Below are 19,583 nucleotides of genomic sequence, written 5' to 3'. Positions count from 1 at the left end.
AAATCACAAATCCACCACGCGACAAGCGCTGTGCCCGAGATCGACAAACTTCTCGAGGAAGCACGCTAAACCCCGTTCACTGCCCGGATTACTGAGACCAACGTCTCGGACCTGGGGAAGATCAAAATTCCCCATCTACGATGGCACCACCGACCCGAAAGCGCACCTGCAGTCTTTCCAGATCGCGATGGGGAGGTGCAAACTCAAGGAATGCGAACGAGACGCTGGCTACTGCCTCCTCTTCGTCGAAAACCTCAAAGGAGCCGCGGTCGAATGGTTTTCTCGCCTAAAACGAAATTCCATCGGAAGTTTTCGCCAACTTGCTTCAGAGTTTCTCAAGCAGTATTCCATGTTCATGGACAGAGAAACCTCGGACGTCGATCTCTGGAGCCTGTCTCAAAGAGAAGACGAGCCACTTCGAGAGTTCATGAATAGATTCAAGCTAGTAATGGCAAGAGTCACCGGGATCAGCGACAAAGTGGCGATCGTTGCTCTGAAGAAAACTCTCTGGTACCGGTCAAAATTTCGGCAATGGGTATCCCTCGAAAAACCGAGAATGATTCAGGATGCTCTTCATAAGGCAACGGACTTCATCGTAATGGAAGAGGAGATGAAAATTCCCTCCCAGAAGTACAATCCGCAGAAAATGCCCACGAAAAAGAAAAGCTCTCGAAACAACAAGTATGTCCACCACGAGGGAGAAGACATCCAGAGCGAGCACAACTACACTATCAATTCCGAACAAGGGAAGACCTCCGGAAACACCTGGTCCAGGAACCAGTATAAGGATAACTCCTACTGCAAGTTCCACCAGACCAAAGGTCATTCCACTACGAACTGCAAAGTTCTCGGCGCAAGGCTAGCCGCAAAACTCCTCGCTGGCGACCTCTCGAAGGTCAGTAGCATAAAAGACCTCATCCTGGATTCGGACCGCCCTCCCAGGACTGATAAAGAGTCTCCCGAGAAGGACGCACGCGCAAATCAGTCTGGCGAAAAACGCGGAGGAAGGCAGGATGACCTTGGAGACAATAGTACCCGCCGGAGGATAAACATGATCATCGGAGAATCGCAATTCTACCGCGACTCTGTTTCATCCATCAAGGCCTACGGAAGAAAAGCGGAAACAAGTTCTAACAGGATGACTCGGTCCCTGACCGACAGTGCTCCAAACGATTTGATTGTTTTCGAGAAGGAGGAAACCGTCGGACTCGATTAACCTCACTGCGACCCGCTGGTCATCGACTTGGTGATTTGAGACCTCGAAGTGGGAAGAATTTTCATCGACACAGGCAGCACGGTCAACATCATTTTCCGCGACACTCTCCGGAGAATGAACATCGAACTCGGGGAAGTCATCCCGGAACCAAAACCCCTGACCGGTTTTTCGGGCACCACATCAATGACCCTCGGATCGATCAAACTTCCGGTCATGGCAAGGGAAGTCACGAAAATCTTTGACTTTGCCGTATTCAATAACCCAGCCATCTATAATGTTATCATGGGAACCCCATGGATCAACGCAATGAAGGCGGTACCATCCACTTACCACCTTAGCATCAAGTTCCCAACACCAAACGGAACAGCAGTAATCTGGGGATGCCAGAAACAATCTAGGCTCTGCTTTTTTGGCCGAGCATAAGCTACGACAAACTCGGAACACCCCTGCAGTTAGCCCGAAGCGTGTCAAGAAAACTCAGAGTACTCCCAAAGGTTCCACAAAGAGCGATTCGGAATCACTCGCCCATGCAACGGCTCCGGACAGCGCCGCGATCCCGAAGTCCATCGCCCTACCAGCGGAAAACCCGACTCACGAAATGGCGGCCGATTTAACCAAAGCCTCAATGGCCAAAGTAACAGAAACGGCCCTATCCAACGAGTAGGAACGCCTGCAACAACAAAGCAGAACTACGAGATGGCTTGATCCTCGAAAGAGGTACGTAGGCAGCTTGTCCTATTGACAAGTTCAGCTATCCCCCTCTCTAAAAGGGGGGGGGGGGAGTGGGTACGTATACTCGTATACTCCCACAAAGTTCAGAATATCCACACACGTACTCGATATTTTCGAAACTTTTCCAATAAAACACATTTTATTTCAGTCTCTCGATTCACTTGCAATAAGCCACAACAATCGGAGATTAACCTGAGAAATACCCAAGACAAGGGTCTCCAAAACACGCATACCTTTCAAGCAGTTTTTGGATGGGAACTAACCTAAACAACAACCACTGCGTATCAATGGTCAAGCAAGACCAAATACATCTTCTCTAAAAACGAAGATCGTAACTTTCTCACTACAAAGGATATACCTTTCGGAAAAAGCGAGACGTCGTAAATATTTTCGAGAGATATTATCCAAACACACAGTCCGTCCGCGACTCTAAAAATTACCCGTCGATTGGCCCCGACGGACAAACCCAAAACGTTCTCAAAAAAGAAATCGTAGTCTAACCTTTCGTAAAAGTAAAGGTTCTCTTACATCCGACAAGGATACCATAGCGCGCTATACAAGAAATCCGAAATTTTGGTCAGCACTCCAGACGGTCTCTGGAGAGTGCTCGGTTTGTTCCATACAAGTCGTATAAGCCGGCGCCAAGTCGCGGACTTTAAATCGGAAAGAACCTGGTGGAAATCGCCCACAGGCCAAACGAGAGCTGATCAGTCGTCGCACAGCCTTAGAGCCGAAAGTAAACCTAGGTCTTGCCCTAAACCCAGTCCTACTGGTCCACTAACATCTCAAGACATGATACGAGATCTTAAAAACATGTCCCATCGTCTATATCTAATATGCTCACGAAACTTCGCAAAACTCCTAAACGTTTCCGAACGCCCTCGTTCAGTAAGAGCAAACGAACAAGACGATAAACTAAGAGTTAAGATACGAAGTGACTACTCGTATGTTTCCCTCACACTTGGCAGAAGTATAAACTAAAACACACAGAATGTCAATCATTCGTCATATATAGAAGCCGCAAAAAAACGGCTAGGACCCAAAGCCACCAAACGGCCTGTCTCAAACACATAGTTCACATAGCCTTGCAAGGCCATAACACACATAAATCAAATACGACCACACTCGGCCGAGATACATCAAACCTTGAAATAAAACTAAGGAAAATATTCCCAACAATCCTCAAAGCTCAAAGTGCGGGCTGGTCCACCTCTCCGTCCGCGACTCCGGCACCTTCATCACCAACACCGGTTCCCGTTTCTGCTGTGTCCTCCGAGACCTCGATGGAATCCCAAAGCTGTCGGACCCTTCCTTCGATTGGAGGAACCAAGGATTCGGCATGGGCACACCCGTTCATAAGACCCGACATCTCAGCGACCTCGGCAGGAAAAGAGAAATCCTCGTTCTGCGACTTGTAGAGGGTAGCGACCGAGCCACAGCACTCGCGAAAATCTCCCACGAATTCTTGAGCATCCTTAAAGCTCTCGAATTCGGTGGCAAACAAAGCAGCCCTCTGCTTCATTTCGGCGACAATCGCTCTCTTTCCTCTCCTCTCCGCACAGACAAGGGCCCGAGAATGGAGCTCAACCTGTCTCCGGTTCTGTTCTTCGACCTCCTTCCGAAACCGAAAGAGTTCTCTTTCAGCCTCCTCGGCTTTGAAGTGAGAGATACGCGACTCCCGGAAACTTCCATTAAGCGCCGCATTGAACACCCTCATCCCCTGCACGAACCTAAGATCGGAAAAGAAAAAAAATATATATATAATTTAGATCAAAGTTCAAAGGATAAACCTCGTTGATTAAGCTGGAGCCTTCGGCGACTACTTTCCTCCTCGACTCTTCATCCAGCGACTTATGAGTAGTAAAACCGGGAGGGAGATCGGCAAAAAGTCGCTGGGAAGGGGAACCTCGCTGGTTCCACTCCTTTCCCCTGGGGAGAAACTAGGGTTCCATTCCGGCAGCGGAAGGTTTCCCAAGACGCTCTCAGAGGCAACTCCCTTGCCTTTCTGAGACCTGATTCTCTGCCTCTGAGCAGGCAAGACATCAATGACCGGTTCTACGTCATACGGAACGTCAAGAGGCTGAGAGACGGCTCGAGATCGATGGAGCTCCACCGCGCCTAGAATCCGTTCAACGGTGAAAGAACTCCAGAAGAACGGCCTGCCGCGGAGAAGATCTCGCTTGGCAAAAAGATCGGCAGGAGTCGGCGGAAGGATCCTGTTCACTGCAAGATAATAAAAAAAAATCATCTTCGCATGTTTTCAAGGTATCAAAACGAAAAAACATAACTATTCATATTACCACGGGTAAAGTTCCACTCCCGACGGAATAGGTGGAGGTAGCTCGTCTCGACAGACTCCCCATCTATCCGGACAAAGAAAAAGCGCTCGAACCATGCCTTAGGATGTGAAGTGTGCCCCTGAATTATAGCCATGCCGTTCTTTGGCGCCATGCGGTATGAGCCATCGATCCCCGTTCCTCTCGTAAACCAAAATCCCTTGAAGTCGCCAGGGTTAAGATCCATTCCTAGCTCGTAACTCGAGATCAACACGCCGAGCCAATGCTGCAAGGCCGGAACGTTTAGCTGGCTGATCGAAAGCCCAAAGTGGTGAAGCGCGTGGACGATGGTACCAGGAATCGGAAACCACATGCGGCAATACACCAGGAAGGCCTCGTAGCAAGTAAAGAAACCATCCGGAGGGTTTTTCGCACTCTCGTTGCCACTCGGGATCCGATATACGACTCCACCTGGAATCTGGTAAAAGTCCCTAGAGTTGTGAGGTAGTCGGGAGAGACCATGCTCGACGTGAGGGGTGCGTTTGGCGACCTCACGGGCCTCTTAGGAATCGGAATGTCTTGCAAAGGTGGAGGCGAGCCGCAAAGAGCTTTGTAGTACGCATCTTTTGCTTCTTCCTCAACTTCAAACTCTTCTTTCGGAGCGATCACCTCATTGACAGAAGAGTCACCTGAAGATGAGTGTGAGGAAGAATTCCTCTTTGAAGATCCTTTTCTTGACGACATTTTCTTTGAGCAAAGAGAGATCTTGGAGAAAAAATTTCTATCTTGGAGGAATCTTTTCTTAAGGGAAGAAGTGAGTAAAGAATTTGAAAAACTTACTTCCCTTACTTATACAATTTTTTTACTATTCACCTTCAATCTTTCGACAAACGATTACGTCTAATTCCACCTAGAACAGACCATACCGCAAGCTAAGACCTAACACCCAGGTCCACGGATCCTAGCTAGCTGGGGGGCTAACTGTTGGGGTCAAAATCGGTCACGATGGAATCGATGTCCGAAAGTCCCTAGAAAAACCGAATCTCGGTCAAAACTTCAAAACCCAAGAAAATGAACAGCCGAAACGGATCGCCCGGCGAGCTCGACCGCGACACGGGACGGCTCGCCCGGCGAGCACGGCCGTGTTGCCGGTGGACTCGCCGGCGAGCTCGGCCATGACACGAGACAGCTCGCCCGGCGAGCACGGCCGTGTTGCCGATCGACTCGCCGGCGAGCTCGGACGTGACACGGGCCAGCTCGCCTGGCGAGCACGGCCGTGTCGCCGGTCGGCTTGCCAGCGAGCTCGATCGTGCCACGGATCGGCTCGCCCGGCGAGTGCGGGCAATTTTCCGTGAACCATTCCGAACCCGGTCCCATCCCATAACCATGCATCTTCGTCCAAAGTTTCCGTAACTCAGTCTTCGGGTCCGTGGATACGACACCAATGTTCCGTCTAAAAAACATCGTCGAAAGTATTCGGGAAGTTGGGAAGGTTATGTCTCTCAAACAGTTTCCTATTCTTCGTAGTAGAGCAGGTTACGGTTAACTTAACACCAACTGCCTCGGTTATGCGAAGAAACAGGGTTCCGTTGGAAGAACCATGCCTATACCAACGGCTACTTCGCGAGTAAAATCGTAAAAACTCTTAAGTCTCGATACGGTCCAAAGAGGGTCCAAATTGCGGACAACGGTTCATCTTTGGTCCCAAAAGACTTGAACCCAAAAGCTGGTATGACGGTTTATCGCATCTGCGGGAAGAGATAAATGTCAAATTTCCGAAGATAATCACAAAGAAGAAGGAAATATGGAAAAGCCAGCTTCGCGATAAATCTGGCCCGAGAAGAGGTAAACCGACCTAAGGAGGAGTATATAAGGAGGACCTAGGACGAAGAGAGAAAGGAGAGCATTCTAAGAGCAAATTTAATACTTAGAGCAATTTAGGCATTTTTCGGTTTTACTACCGAGCTGCGACTCAACTAGGTTAGAACTTAGGTGGCTAGACTAGCGAACATACCGACAGCTCTCGTAGCCTAGGATCTTACCTGTTGTTCAAGCTCAAACGCGAATTCGGATATAAGACCTCTTTGTTCTCTTTTCGCTCTTTTACGATTTATTTCTTTCGAATCTTTCATATTGTTTGTGTTGTGCGTGGCCCAGCAGAAAACCGGGACCTTCAGGGAAAGCTAGGTTAACTTGGCTTTCCTCCGATTAACAAAACTTGATGGTGTGAATTTTGGTTCCCACAATGTGTCGCACAAGGCATGTTGGAACTCAATACCCTTCACCGTGCATGGTATTCCGAGTTGCCCAGGAACACTCTTCTTTTTCAATGTAACCCTCTTCCTCATCTTTTCTCTATCTTCATAAAACATTCTCTTGATGTCTTCTTCTTTCTCCCTTGTCTCTCTGAAGAACATCCACAATCTGTGAGTATAATAAGCCTCCTCGAACGACTTATCTGTAGGAATCATGAAGACTCTTTTTCGGAAACTTTTCTTTTTCTTATCATTGGCCGCCCTCTTCAGATGCTTCTCCATTTCTTCCTTTCTTTTCCTTAGGGTTCTTCCCATAGGAACCCTATCAACTTCCATCAAATCTTCTCCATCATCTGAAGGTATCCTGACGGTCTCTGGTGGGTTTTCTGAAGGTTTGGGTTTGGGACTGAGTGCGTTAAGACGTGCAACATCTATCTTTGGCATCTGCACTCGGTACGTAATAGGTGCTCGTCAATCGATGGGCGCTGGAGGTTTTCGATCGATGTCGACATCTGTTTGTCTATCGATGGGGGTAGCAGCATGTCGAGCGATTCTGACGTTATCAGGTGGGTGGATGTGGGTGTTTTGGTGCGAACTCCTCGTGAGTCAGAATCCTCACGGCATTGCAAGATACGGTTGACTCCGTAGGTGTCATCGATCGATGCTCTGGAGAACCTATCGATCGATTTAGACTGGGGACCTTTAATCCATGTTCATGGTCTGGCGTCGATTGACACCAGTGCGATCCGTCGAAGCTCATCAGACTTTCTACTTTGAAATCTCCTTCACCACTTGCAAGAAATCATCCCCAATGATGGCATTCACGTGGTGTTTCATCACATCATCTCCTACCCCTCTTATCAAGGCTTCCTGCCTCTTAACAGCTTCTCCTGTCTGAACAACCTGCATCTCCAGCTTCTTCACATGGATGCTCAAAGTTTCAAACTTTGTGTTCAGGTTGGTGTAGGCAGAATCAATCTTCCCATTGAGGTTCACTGTTATGCGCTGCTGTGCCTCAAGAACCCTATCAAGCATCTTTTCAATCTTGCTCTCTAGAGTAGGCGGCGGTGGCTTCTGGTAGTAGGAATTTCCATAACTCATGTTGTTGTTGTAGTTGTTGTTGTAGGGTTTCTGGTACTGCGAACTTTGGTTGAAATTTCCCCTATTTATATAGGAATTTCTGTTTCCACCCTGGTTTCCAGAAACTTGGAATCGAGTTCTACCAATGAAGTTCACCTCTTCTTCTTCCTCTGCTCTACCCTCTGTGTCTACAGCTTCTGCATCTTCAACCAAGCAGACCTGCTTCCTAAGAAGCTTGTGAACACTGTCCAGCTTTGCCTTCACCTCATCCATCTGATCATTCCCATGGATGGTGCCAGACTTTTTCCTTTCAGAATCAGTGTTCTTGGTGATGTTGCTAGATGCTAGGTTTCCAATGGCCTCCACTGCCTCCTCTGGATTTCTGGTGTTGAAGTTCCCATTGCTGGAAGCATCAAGGGCCATCTAGTGCTGCACCGCAATGCCTCTGTAAAAAGTACTGAGCAGCTGTACTTCATTGCATCCATGGTGTGGACAGTCTCTCTGATAAGACTTGAATCTGATCCAAGAACCTCTGAATGATTCTGCAGGCTCCTGAGTGAATGTACCAATATTGCTCCTCAAGTCTTCAGCACATGCTTCATCAAAGAAATTGCATAAGAATGCATTCTTGTGTCGCTCCAGGATGTTAGAGATCCTGGAGGTAACTGCTTAAGCCAATGCAAAGCTTCTCCAGCAAGAGAGAATTTGAAGAGCTTGCATAGGAGATAATCCTCAGAGACTCCCTTGACTTTAATAGCATATATCAAATCCTCAAACCTCTCCAGATGGTCCATAGGATGCTCTTGGGGTAATCCATGGTAGGGTATCTGTCCCACGAGTGTGTAGTACTGCGCCTTCAACTCGAAATCCCTCTGAATAGTGGGAGGACGAATGGCTGATCTATTGCTGTAGAACTGGTCTGGACGGTTGTAGTCAGCCAATGTTTTGGGTCGCGCAGACTCATCTACAGGTAGAGTAGTTCCTGTAGCATTAGCATCAGACTCAGGGATTGCAGCCCCCTGAGCATCTATCCTCTGACCTGCTGCATTAGGTAGAAGACCCTCCTGGTCATGCAGGTCTCCTCTCTCATCTCGTACAAGTATCAAAGTCGCAACCATGTCTCGCGGCTCAGTATCGGTCGATGTCCAAGCTGGAGTTCGATCGATGTCGGATGGACGATGTCGATCGATGTCGGATGGACGATTTCGGTCGATGGAAGATGAGTGTCTTCGGTCGACAGTGGTGAGCGAGTATCGGTCGACGGGACTAGTGTCTGGGTTAACGGTGGTTGAACGAAATCGAGCAACGAACAGGTGTTGTTGTCGATTGATGAGGAGCGCGCTTCTTTGCGGATTGAACGATCCAAACTTGCAGGATCTGGTGAGAATAGCAGCTGAGTTTCCTTGTTGCTTCTAGTACTGCTGGGCATGTACCTGAAAATCCAAGAAAAACTTTTGTATTAGAAACTTAACAAAAATTAGATTGAATAGGCGATCAAAGCTCCCGGCAACGGCGCCAAATTTGATACCACTCAAATAACCCTAAGGAGTGATTTGTACTCTCTCAAATAAGAAGTCGAGTTGTAATACTTAGGGATCGAATTCACAGGGAGTTAGGGAACCTAAGAATTCTAATATGATTTGTTAAGCAGGATGTTTTAATGATTTAAATGTAAATTGCAGTTTTTAATCAAGCAAGTGTTTGCTCAATTGATTGGTTGAGGTTTTGGTGCTTAAGAGGAAATAGCTAGACTTATGTTTTTATTCAGGAAACTTGGGATTATAATCCTACAGATGCCTAATGAGTTGCATGCATGATAATGTAAAGCTCAACTACTTAGTCAACAAGTCTATCAGCTTTCGCATGTTTGGACTTGTCTATTAACTAGATCTAATGATCTCAACTATCGTTTGTCGATCAATTAGAAAGTATCGATCGATGATCCTATAGTGATATCGATTGACTCACCTTTCGCTCTGTCGATCGATTATTCAATAATAATATCGATCGACGCGCTCTAGTCAAGCTTTATGCTCGGGTTGAATGGTAGCTTACTAAGCTCACTAGATCAGCTCTCGCCTTACTCATAGAAAGAAACTTAGCTCAGTTAGAATGTTTTCAGGATGAGAATGAAGCTCTCGCTTTTATCTATCAATCCTATGGCAAGTTCTAGGTAGCTAATCTAGAAATAGACATTAATGAACAATCCTAATGACAATTACCACAACTCAGCAATCTATAGTTGGGGCTAATCCCTCATAACCTATTTAAACCCTAAAATCTAACAATGGAACTACTCAGACATGGCTAAGCAATTCATAACAGCAATTAGGTAAGAAAACTTTACTAGAATAGTAAATAGATATTAATGGAGTTCCAATCACAAATTATAACTTTGGATCTTCTCTCCAATCTATCAAAATCCTAGAAAACCTTGCTGTGAAAATAATAAAACACAAAAAAACACACTTTGCCTCTAACATGGTGGCAAAGCTTATATAATTAGTTTAAAACTCGTCAGGGGTAATCTTGTAAATTTGTGAAGACTTGGTCTTCAAGTTGGTTGTGACCAAACGGGCTTTCTGCGCGCTTCGCTGTCGATCAATGTCAAGACATGAACATCGATCGATTATTCCTCTTCAATATTGACCGGTGGTCGAGCTCGATGGTCATCTCGGGTTCTTGCGCCAAATATCTCCAAAATGCTCCAAAATCATCACTTATCTCCAAATCACTCCTAATCCTATTAATATTCTAAATAGACTCTATAATATAATAATTAGTAGTTAAAACACTGATAAACCATGGATAAAAGTGGGTCAAATTGATACCACTTTTTTGAGTGCGTACAAAGCCAAATCCCAGCTTATTGAAGCGGTGATACCACTTAGTGATTTATACTCTCTCAAATAAGAGGTCGAGTTGTAGTACTTAGGGATCGAATTCACAAGAAGCTAGGGAACCTAGGGATTCTAATATGATTTGTTAAGCAAAGATGTTTTAAGAGTTTTAAAAGTTATTTGCAGTTTTATATTGAACAAATGTTTGTTCAATAGTAGGTTTTGGGGGTTTTGGTGCTTAAAAAAGAAATAGCTAGACTTAGGGTTTTTATTCAGTAAAGTTGGAATTATAATCCTATAGATGCCTAATGAGTTGCATGCATGATAATGTAAAGCTCAACTATTTGATCAACAAGTCTTTCGGCTCTTGTGGGCATTGACTTGTTGTCTATAAACTAGATCTATGATCTCAACTCTCGTTATATTGATCTTTAGAAAGTGTCAATAGATATTCCAATGGGCGAATCGATCGATACACCTTTTTCACCGTCGATCGATTATTCAAGTATGATATCGATCGACGCGCTCTAGTTAAGCTTTATGCGCAGGTTGAATGAATGCTGACTAAGCTCACTAGATCAGCAGCTCACTAGATCAGCTCTCGCCTTGCTCATAGCAAGAAACATAGCTCTATTAGAATGTTTTCAGGATGAGAATTAAGCTATGACTTTTATCAATCAATCCAAGGGCAGGTTCTAGGTAGCTAATCTAGACACATGCATTAGTGAATAATCCTAAAGATGATTATCACAACTCAGCAATCTATAGTTGGGGCTAATCCCTTCTAACCTATTTAAACCCTAAAATATAACAAGAGAACTACTCAGACATGGCTAAGCAATTCATAACAATGGTTAAGTATAAAAACTTCATAGAATAAATAAAATAGATATCAATGGAGTTCCAATCACAAATTATAACTTTGGATCTTCTCTCCTATCTATCAGTAAAACAATGAAACACAAAGAAAGCACTCTCTGCCTCTAACATGGCGACAAAGCTTATATAATTAGGGTAAAAACTCGTCAGGGGCAATCTTGTAAAATAGTGAAATCTTGGGCTTCAAGTCGGCTGTGACCAAACGGGCTTCTTGCGCGCTTCGATGTTGATCGACACCATGTCTTGTGTATCGATCGATTCTAGCTCTCCAATATCGACCGATAGTCGATCTCAATGGTCATCTCAGGTGTTTGCTCCATATATGTCCAAAATGCTCCAAAATCATCACTTATCTCCAAAACATTCCTGATCTTATAAATATAATAGATAGAATCTATAAAATATAATTATTAGTAAAAACACCTATAAACTATGGATGAAAATGGGTCAAATCCATAGTCTATCAACTCCCCCAGACTTACCATTTTGCTTGTCCTCAAGCAAAACAAACATGCAGTCTCTCTGAAAGAGGTTTTTTTTTAAAACAGCAGGGACTCACATGATTTAAAACTTAGAATCATCACCACTACAATATTGCAATCCACATCTAAGAAGTCCTAATCACAAAAATACATCATACCATATCCTAGCTTAGCAACCAAATTCATCTAGCCAACAAATTAGCATAATCTTGTCTTTCATTCCCCTCTACCAACCTCATTTCTTAGCATAAAATAAAAGTGAAGGCTTTACCTTGGGAGTATCGATCACAGGATTCTAGGATTTTCAAACAAGTATTTGGACCTGCAGGTAAACATTAGTTCATATCCTCTCTCTCTACTAATTTTCTCTCTTTGTCAAAGTCTGCTTATATGTAAGATCATTAACCAAGATTGGACAGGCTTCCATGAATCAAGCCTTAATGGTGGTTGCCACCAAGTACTGTTCACTTCTTTTTGACCTATATCGTAGGATTATTTGTGAAGCAAGCCTTAATGGTTGTAGCCATCAAGTCTTGTTCTAAACCTTTACCGATGAAATTCTTACGAAGCAAGCCTTAATGGTTGTAGCCACCAAGTCATGTTCGAATTCCTAGCTAATAAATCTCTAATATAATAATAATAATAATAATTTTTTTTTTATAAAATCTATATTTCGAAAACAGAGAGAGAAAGGGTGATAAATCCATATACACCAAGCTTTACTTTCCAGACTTGTTTGAAGAATCCGATCCCATGAATACCAAGCCCCAAGACAAGCAGTTGTGTCAGGTTTAGTGTTGGTGGTTAGCTTTGGTTCCTTCAAAACAATCTTAGGAAGAGTGGATAGTTGACAGGTTGATCCACTTTAGTATATTTAATACTTTCTGCAATCTATAATGGTGCTAAAGAGTGGTTAGATATCTAGCAAAATCTATAAGTTCATAATCCCTTTCTTGAATCAATAATAACTTAATTTGAAAACTTTTTAATAAGACTACTAAGTAAATAAATATCAGTAAACCTCCCCCCAGACTTAAACTACACTATCCCCAGTGTAAATTCAGTCGGAGTTATGGTTAAAAATAAATCATAAGGACTCAATGTAACAGGTAGGAACGATATACTTGACCGGAATAGATGTCGACCGATATAAGTATGTTGATGTCGGTCGACGCAGGTAATGTCGATCGATGTCGACTTGTTCGCGTCGGTCGATACAGATGGCAATCATCTACTCGGATCTTCTTTTTGTTTTTTTTTTATCACCTGCAATAATTAAAAACCAACATAAATAGTAAATTAAGAAAAACTGAATAAATATTACCTAATAGTGGGTTGCCTCCCACTCAGCGCTTTGTTATAGTCATTTAGCTTGACTTTGGAGGTGTTTTGGCTAGTAGTGTTGAGAACTGGGACTTGTTGGAAAACAAGTATCCATCTCTTCTTTGCGCTTGTTGAACCATGTACCAGTGAAGTCTCTCATTGCTTCATCCTCTCTGCGCCATTTATCCTGCATTGTTGCAGTTGTGTTTTCAATCCTCTGCAATCTTTCACCAAGACTCTCAAGGTTGAATTGATGTCTGGTAAGTACGGCGTAAGTGTCAGCTGAGATCTCCTTTCCATGGTAAGGTGTGTTGGACATGTCGGATGTCGTCATTGGTACTAGCCGGCCTCGGTTTGTATCAATGTCGATCGATGTTGAATTGTGGGTGTCGATCGATTTTTTGTTGCGGCTGTCGATCGATATCGATGCTTCTGGTCGACGCGCAATGTAACTCTGAATCTCCACCAACTCCCCTTGTATAGCTTCGACCTTGGAGGTCATTGCACTGATTGTAAGATCCATTGGGAAATAGATGTCATCACATCTCCCATCAAGCCTCTCCTTTGTTGTTTCCAGAGCTCTGTAGATCCCTTCTACCAACTGGTCTATCTCTTCTCTGGTGTGGAAATTCGGTTGAGACTTCATCGTGTGTGGGCGTGGCGGATTGGTGTCGATCGATGCGGCCAAGCTGTTGTCAATCGATGCGTGATGGCGTCTGGCGAGCGATGGTGATTGTCTGCTGTTGATCGATTGGGGTTGTCTTCTTTCGATCGATGGAGGTCGAGCAGTGTCGGTCGCGTTTTGAATTCTGGTTATGTCATTCTTCATCTCCTCCACGTAAGTAGTTAACCAACTGATACTATCATTTAATGGATAGTAGACACCATCAAGCTTCATCTGGAAAGCTTCTTTGTTCCTCTCGTGTTCACCATAGACTCCATAGAACATCTCATTGATCTCATCTTTTTTGTAGATCTCTGGTACCAACTATTTCTGTGTGAATGAGCTAGCATGTTCAGAAAGAGATATGTAGGCTGGTTCATCTCTTGAAGCTCTTCCCAGAAGTCTTCTGATATCATTGGTGTGAATAGGAATGGTGTGTCCATCTAGATCTCTGGCAAATTCGCGGTCGCCTCTGTAGACTCTATACTCATCTTTCTCTTCCCAGTTAAATTTCATGTTACCATGAAGGTCATAAGCTCTTTTGCCGAATTCTGCATGTCTGACGACCGTTGGGACGTCTATGTTGATCAATGGGTGGGTTGTATGGCGAGATCGTTGTTTGAAGCTGTTTTCTATGCCACCAGCTGTGTCATAGAACTCCTTTGTAGTCTTCTGTTCGCGGTTGCTGCGTTGATGCATGAACAGATTGTCTGCTCCATTGGCTGTCTGGAGGATATCTGCAATATATTCTCGAGATACGTATAGTGTGCGGCCGTCTATGGCTTTTGCATAGCCATTAGGGTCCCTGAAAATACCAAATTCATCTGGAGTTAGATACTGATTATCAAATTTATCTTTTTCGCTTATAGTGGTTTTCGGTATTGGATGATTGTCGATCGACGTGGTATTGTTGGTGTCGATCGATTGTTGAGGAAGCTTGTCGATCGATGGCTGATGATGAGTGTCAGTCAATTGACTGGAACGAGTTCTTTCCCAAATAGCTTCTGCTTGAAACTGATCTGTATCATCGTGCTTTTGCATGTTGAGCAGCTCCTCGTCTGTGAAACTATCTTGTAGTTTATCTGCTCCTGGTGTGTAGGTTACTATTTCTACTGCAAAGCTCTCGTGGTGGTGTTCATCTACCCAACTACCAATCGAGTAGTCTCCATCTCGCACACGGTTGAAATCAGTGTCGACTGATTTGTAGTAGGCAGTGTCGGTCGATGCTCGCTTTCGGCATCGTTGTTGAGGTTGAGTGTCGATCGATGGCAAGCTTGTCATGTCGAACAATGGTGCATTCCTTTTCCAAGAGGAATGATGGAAGAGTTTATCTTCCTCATGAAGGAAGGCTCTATACTCAATGGCTCGTTCCTCCTCAAAGTCTTCATCATACTCGTCTGTATGCATATTTTGTCTTGTGTAAGCGTCAATAGTGGGGTAGTAGTAGTCATTCTCCCAATCATCTGGACTACTATCGACCTATTCGTCATGTGGTATGTCGGTCGCTTTCTGGTGACCACTGTCGATCGATGTTGTTGTGTGAGTCTCGATCGATTCTAAATATTCGGTTTTGTACTCATCTCCACAGTGGCAAGCTGCAATGATTCCTGGATCTTTGATTTTTATGGAGATCGTCTGTGGCTTCTTGACTGGGATAGGGTCGTAGTGGGCATTAGGATCGAGGAGTGTTAGACACAACTGGTTGGTTTGCAAGTTGCACACTGCTCCCACTATTGACAAGAAGGCTCTCCCAAGTAGTAGAGAAGAGTTCCAGTTTAACTTGATATCCAAGACATGGAAATCAACTGGAACTAGGGCATTACCAATCTGCACATCTAGGTCTCACACAATTCCTCCTGAGTTCTTCTGGGAACAATCCACAAAAGTGAACAATTCCTGCGAAGGCTCCACCTGCAGACTCAGATGGTCTGCCATAACCCTAGGTAGGATGCTGACTGATGCTCCTATGTCGCACAAGGCATGTGTGAATTCAATACCCTGCACTGTGCATGGTATTGAAAATTGCCCAGGATCACTCTTCTTTTTCAATGTAATCATTTTCCTCATCTTTTCTCTAGCTTCACAGAACATTCTCCTAATGTCTTCTTCTTTCTCTCTGGTTTCTCTGAAGAACATCCACAATCTGTGGCTGTAATAAGCTTCTTCGAATGGCTTATGTAGAGGAATCCTGAAGACTCTCTTTTGGAAATTTTCCTTTTCCTTTTCATTAGCCCCCCTCTTCAGATGTTTCGCCAGTTTTTCCTTTCTTCTCCTTAGGGTTCTTCCAGTAGAAATCCTATCCTCTTCCATAGGATCATCTCCATCATCGGAAGGTGTACTGACAGGCTCTGGTGGTTGTTCTGAAGGTTTAGGTTTGGGCCTGAGTGCGTTAAGTCGTGCCACATCTATCTTCGGCATCTGTACTCGGTAGGTGATAAGGGCTCGTCAATCGATAGGCGGTGATGGCTGTCGATCGATATTAGCTTCTGAGTGTCGATCGACGTTGCTGTTGGCATGTCGATCGATTCGGACTTTTTCAGGGCTGGGCGGATGTGGGTGTTTTACTGCGAACTTCTCGTGAGTTAGAATCTTCACGGCATTGCAAGACGCAGTTGACTCTGTAGGCGTTTTCGATCGATGCTCTGGTACCCTTGTCGATCGATTTGAGTTGGTGTATGTCGATCTATGTTCGGTGGCTAGTGTCGATCGACACCAATGTGACCCACCGAAACTCATCAAACTTTCTACCTCGAAGTCACCTTCTTGCAGCTTCTCTTCCTTCACCACTTGCCAAAAGTCATCTTCAATAATGGCATTCACGTGGTGCTTCATCACATCATCCCCTACTTCTCTTGTTGAAGCTTCCTGCCTCCTAATAGCATCTCATGTCTGCACCACCTGTATCTCTATCTTCTTCACATGAGAGCTCAAAGTCTCAAACTTTGTGTTCAGGTTGGTGTAGACAGAATCTATCTTCCCATTGAAGTCCACTGTCATTTGCTGTAATGCCTCAAGAACCCTATCGAGCATCTCTTCAATCTTGCTCTCTTGAGTAGGCGGCGGTGGCTTCTGGTAGTAGGAACTTCCAAAATTCATGTTGTTGCTATAGATGTTGTTGTAGGGTTTCTGGTACTGCGAATTTTGGTTGAAGTTACTTCTATTTCTATAGGAGTTTCTTTTTCCACCCTGGTTTCCTTGGAATCCAGCTCCACCAATGTAGTTTACTTCTTCTTCCTCTGCTCTACCCTCTAAAGCTTCTGCATCTTCAACAAAGCTAACCTGCTTCTTGAGAAGCTTATGAACTCCAGTTTTGCCTTCACCTCATCCATCTGATCATTCCCAAGGATGGTGACAGATCTCTTCCTCTCAAAATCAGTGTTTTTGGTGCTGTTGCTGGATGCTAGGTTTTCAATCACCTTGACTGGCTCCTCTGGATTCCGGGTATTGAAGTTTCCATTGCTGGAAGCATCAAGAGCCATCTGGTACTGCACTGTGATGCCTCTATAGAAAGTACTAAGTAGTTGTACTTTATTGAATCCGTGGTGTGGACAGTCTCTCTGGTAAGACTTGAATCTGATCCAAGAGCCTCTAAATGATTCTGTAGGCTCTTGAGTGAATGTAGCAATTTTGCTCCTCAAGTCTTTAGCACGCGCCTCATCAAAGAAATTGCATAATAATGCATTCTTGATGTCGCTCCAGGATTTAAGAGATCATGGTTGTAACTGCTTGAGCCAATGCAGAGCTTCTCCAGCAAGTGAATATCTGAAAAGCTTGCATAATAGGTAGTCCTCAGAGACTCCCTCGACTCTAATAGCCGAAATCAGATCCTCGAACCTTTCAAGATGGTCCATAGGATGCTCATGCGATAGTCCATGGTAGGGTAGCTGTCCTGCAAGTGTGTAATACTGCGCTTTCAAGTCAAAATCCCTCTCAACGGTGGGAGGAAGGATGGCTGATATGTTGGTGTAGTAGCGATCTGGACGGTTGTAGTCAGCCAATGTCATAGGTTGCGCAGGCTCATCTACAGGTAAGGTAGTACCTATAGTAGTAGCATCAGGCTCAGGGATTGCAGCCCCCTCAGCATCTATTCTATGACCTGCTGCATTACGCAGAGGACCCTCCTGATCATGCAGATCTCCATTGTTGTCCCGAACAAGTATCAAAGTCACATCCATGTCTCGCGGTTCAGAATCGATCGATGTCTGAGATGGAATGTCGATCGATGTCGGGTGAAGGGTATCGGTCGACGGAAGGTTTGTGTTGTCAATCTATAGGGGTGAGCGAGAATCGGTCGACAGAACTGGTGTCTGAGTAGACAGTGGTTGAGCAGAATCGAGCGACACGGAAGTGTTGTTGTCGGTTGATAGGGAGTGCGCTTCCTTACGGATCGTGCGTTCCAAACTTGCAGGATCTTGTGAGAATATCAGTTGGGATTCCTTGTTGCTTCTGGTACTGCTGGGCATGTACCTGAAAATCCAAGAAATAGTTTATGTCAGAATACTTAACAAAAATTAGAAAATAGGTGATCAAAGCTCCCCGGCTACGGCACCAAATTTGACACTACTCAAATTACCCTAAGGAGTGATTTATATTCTCTCAAATAAGAGGTCGAATTGTAGTACTTAGGGATCAAATTCACAGGGAGCTAGGAAACCTAGGGATTCTAATATGATTTGTTAAGCAAAGATGTTTTAAGAGTTTTAAAAGTAATTTGCAGTTTTATATTGGGGTTTGTTGCATGCATGATAATGTAAAGCTCAACTATTTGATCGATAAGTCTTTCGGCTCTTGCGGCCATTGACTTGTTCTCTATTAACTAGATTTATGATCTCAACTCTCATTATATTGATCTATAGAAAGTGTCAATCGATATTCCAATGGGTGTATCGATCAATACACCTTTTGCACCGTCGATCGATTATTCAATTATGATATCGATCGACGCGCTCTAGTCAAGCTTTATGCGCAGGTTGAATGAATGCTTACTAAGCTCACTAGATCATCTCTCGCCTTGCTCATAGCAAGAAACTTAGCTGTATTAGAATGTTTTCAGGATGAGAATTAGGCTATGGCTTTTATCAATCAATCCAAGGGCAGGTTCTAGGTAGCTAATCTAGACACAAGCATTAATGAACAATCCTAAAGATGATTATCACAACTCAGCAATCTATAGTTGGGGCTAATCCCTCCTAACCTATTTAATCTAACAAGAGAACTACTCAGACATGGCTAAGCAATTCATAACAATGGTTAAGTATAAAAACTTCATAGAATAAATAAAATAGATATCAATGGAGTTCCAATCACAAATTATAACTTTGGATCTTCTCTCCTATCTATCAGTAAAACACTGAAACACAAAGAAAGCACTCTCTGCCTCTAACATTGCGGCAAAGCTTATATAATTAGGGTAAAAACTCGTCAGGGGAAATCTTTGGCTTCAAGTCGGCCGTGACCAGACGGGCTTCATGCGCGCTTCGATGTTGATCGACACCATGTCTTGTGTATCGATTGATTCTAGCTCTCCAATATCGACCGATAGTCGATCTCGATGGTCATCTCGGGTGTTTACTCCAAATATCTCCAAAATGCTCCAAAATAATCACTTATCTCCAAAACATTCCTGATCTTATAAATATAATAAATAGACTCTATAATAATATAATTTTTAGTAAAAACACCTATAAACTATGGATGAAAATGGGTCAAATCCATAGTCTATCACAAATCCATGGTCTATCATTGCTGAAGGAGATCAAGTTGCTGAGGAATAGGATGGAAGCTGTGGAGAAGAAGGTGGGAATCAACAAAAAAGGGACTGCATCTAATGATCTTC

The sequence above is a fragment of the Brassica napus genome, chromosome C9 (genome assembly GCF_020379485.1).
Source record: "Brassica napus cultivar Da-Ae chromosome C9, Da-Ae, whole genome shotgun sequence".
NCBI classification, from domain to species: Eukaryota; Viridiplantae; Streptophyta; class Magnoliopsida; order Brassicales; family Brassicaceae; genus Brassica; species Brassica napus.
This window is presented reverse-complemented; position numbering follows the sequence as displayed.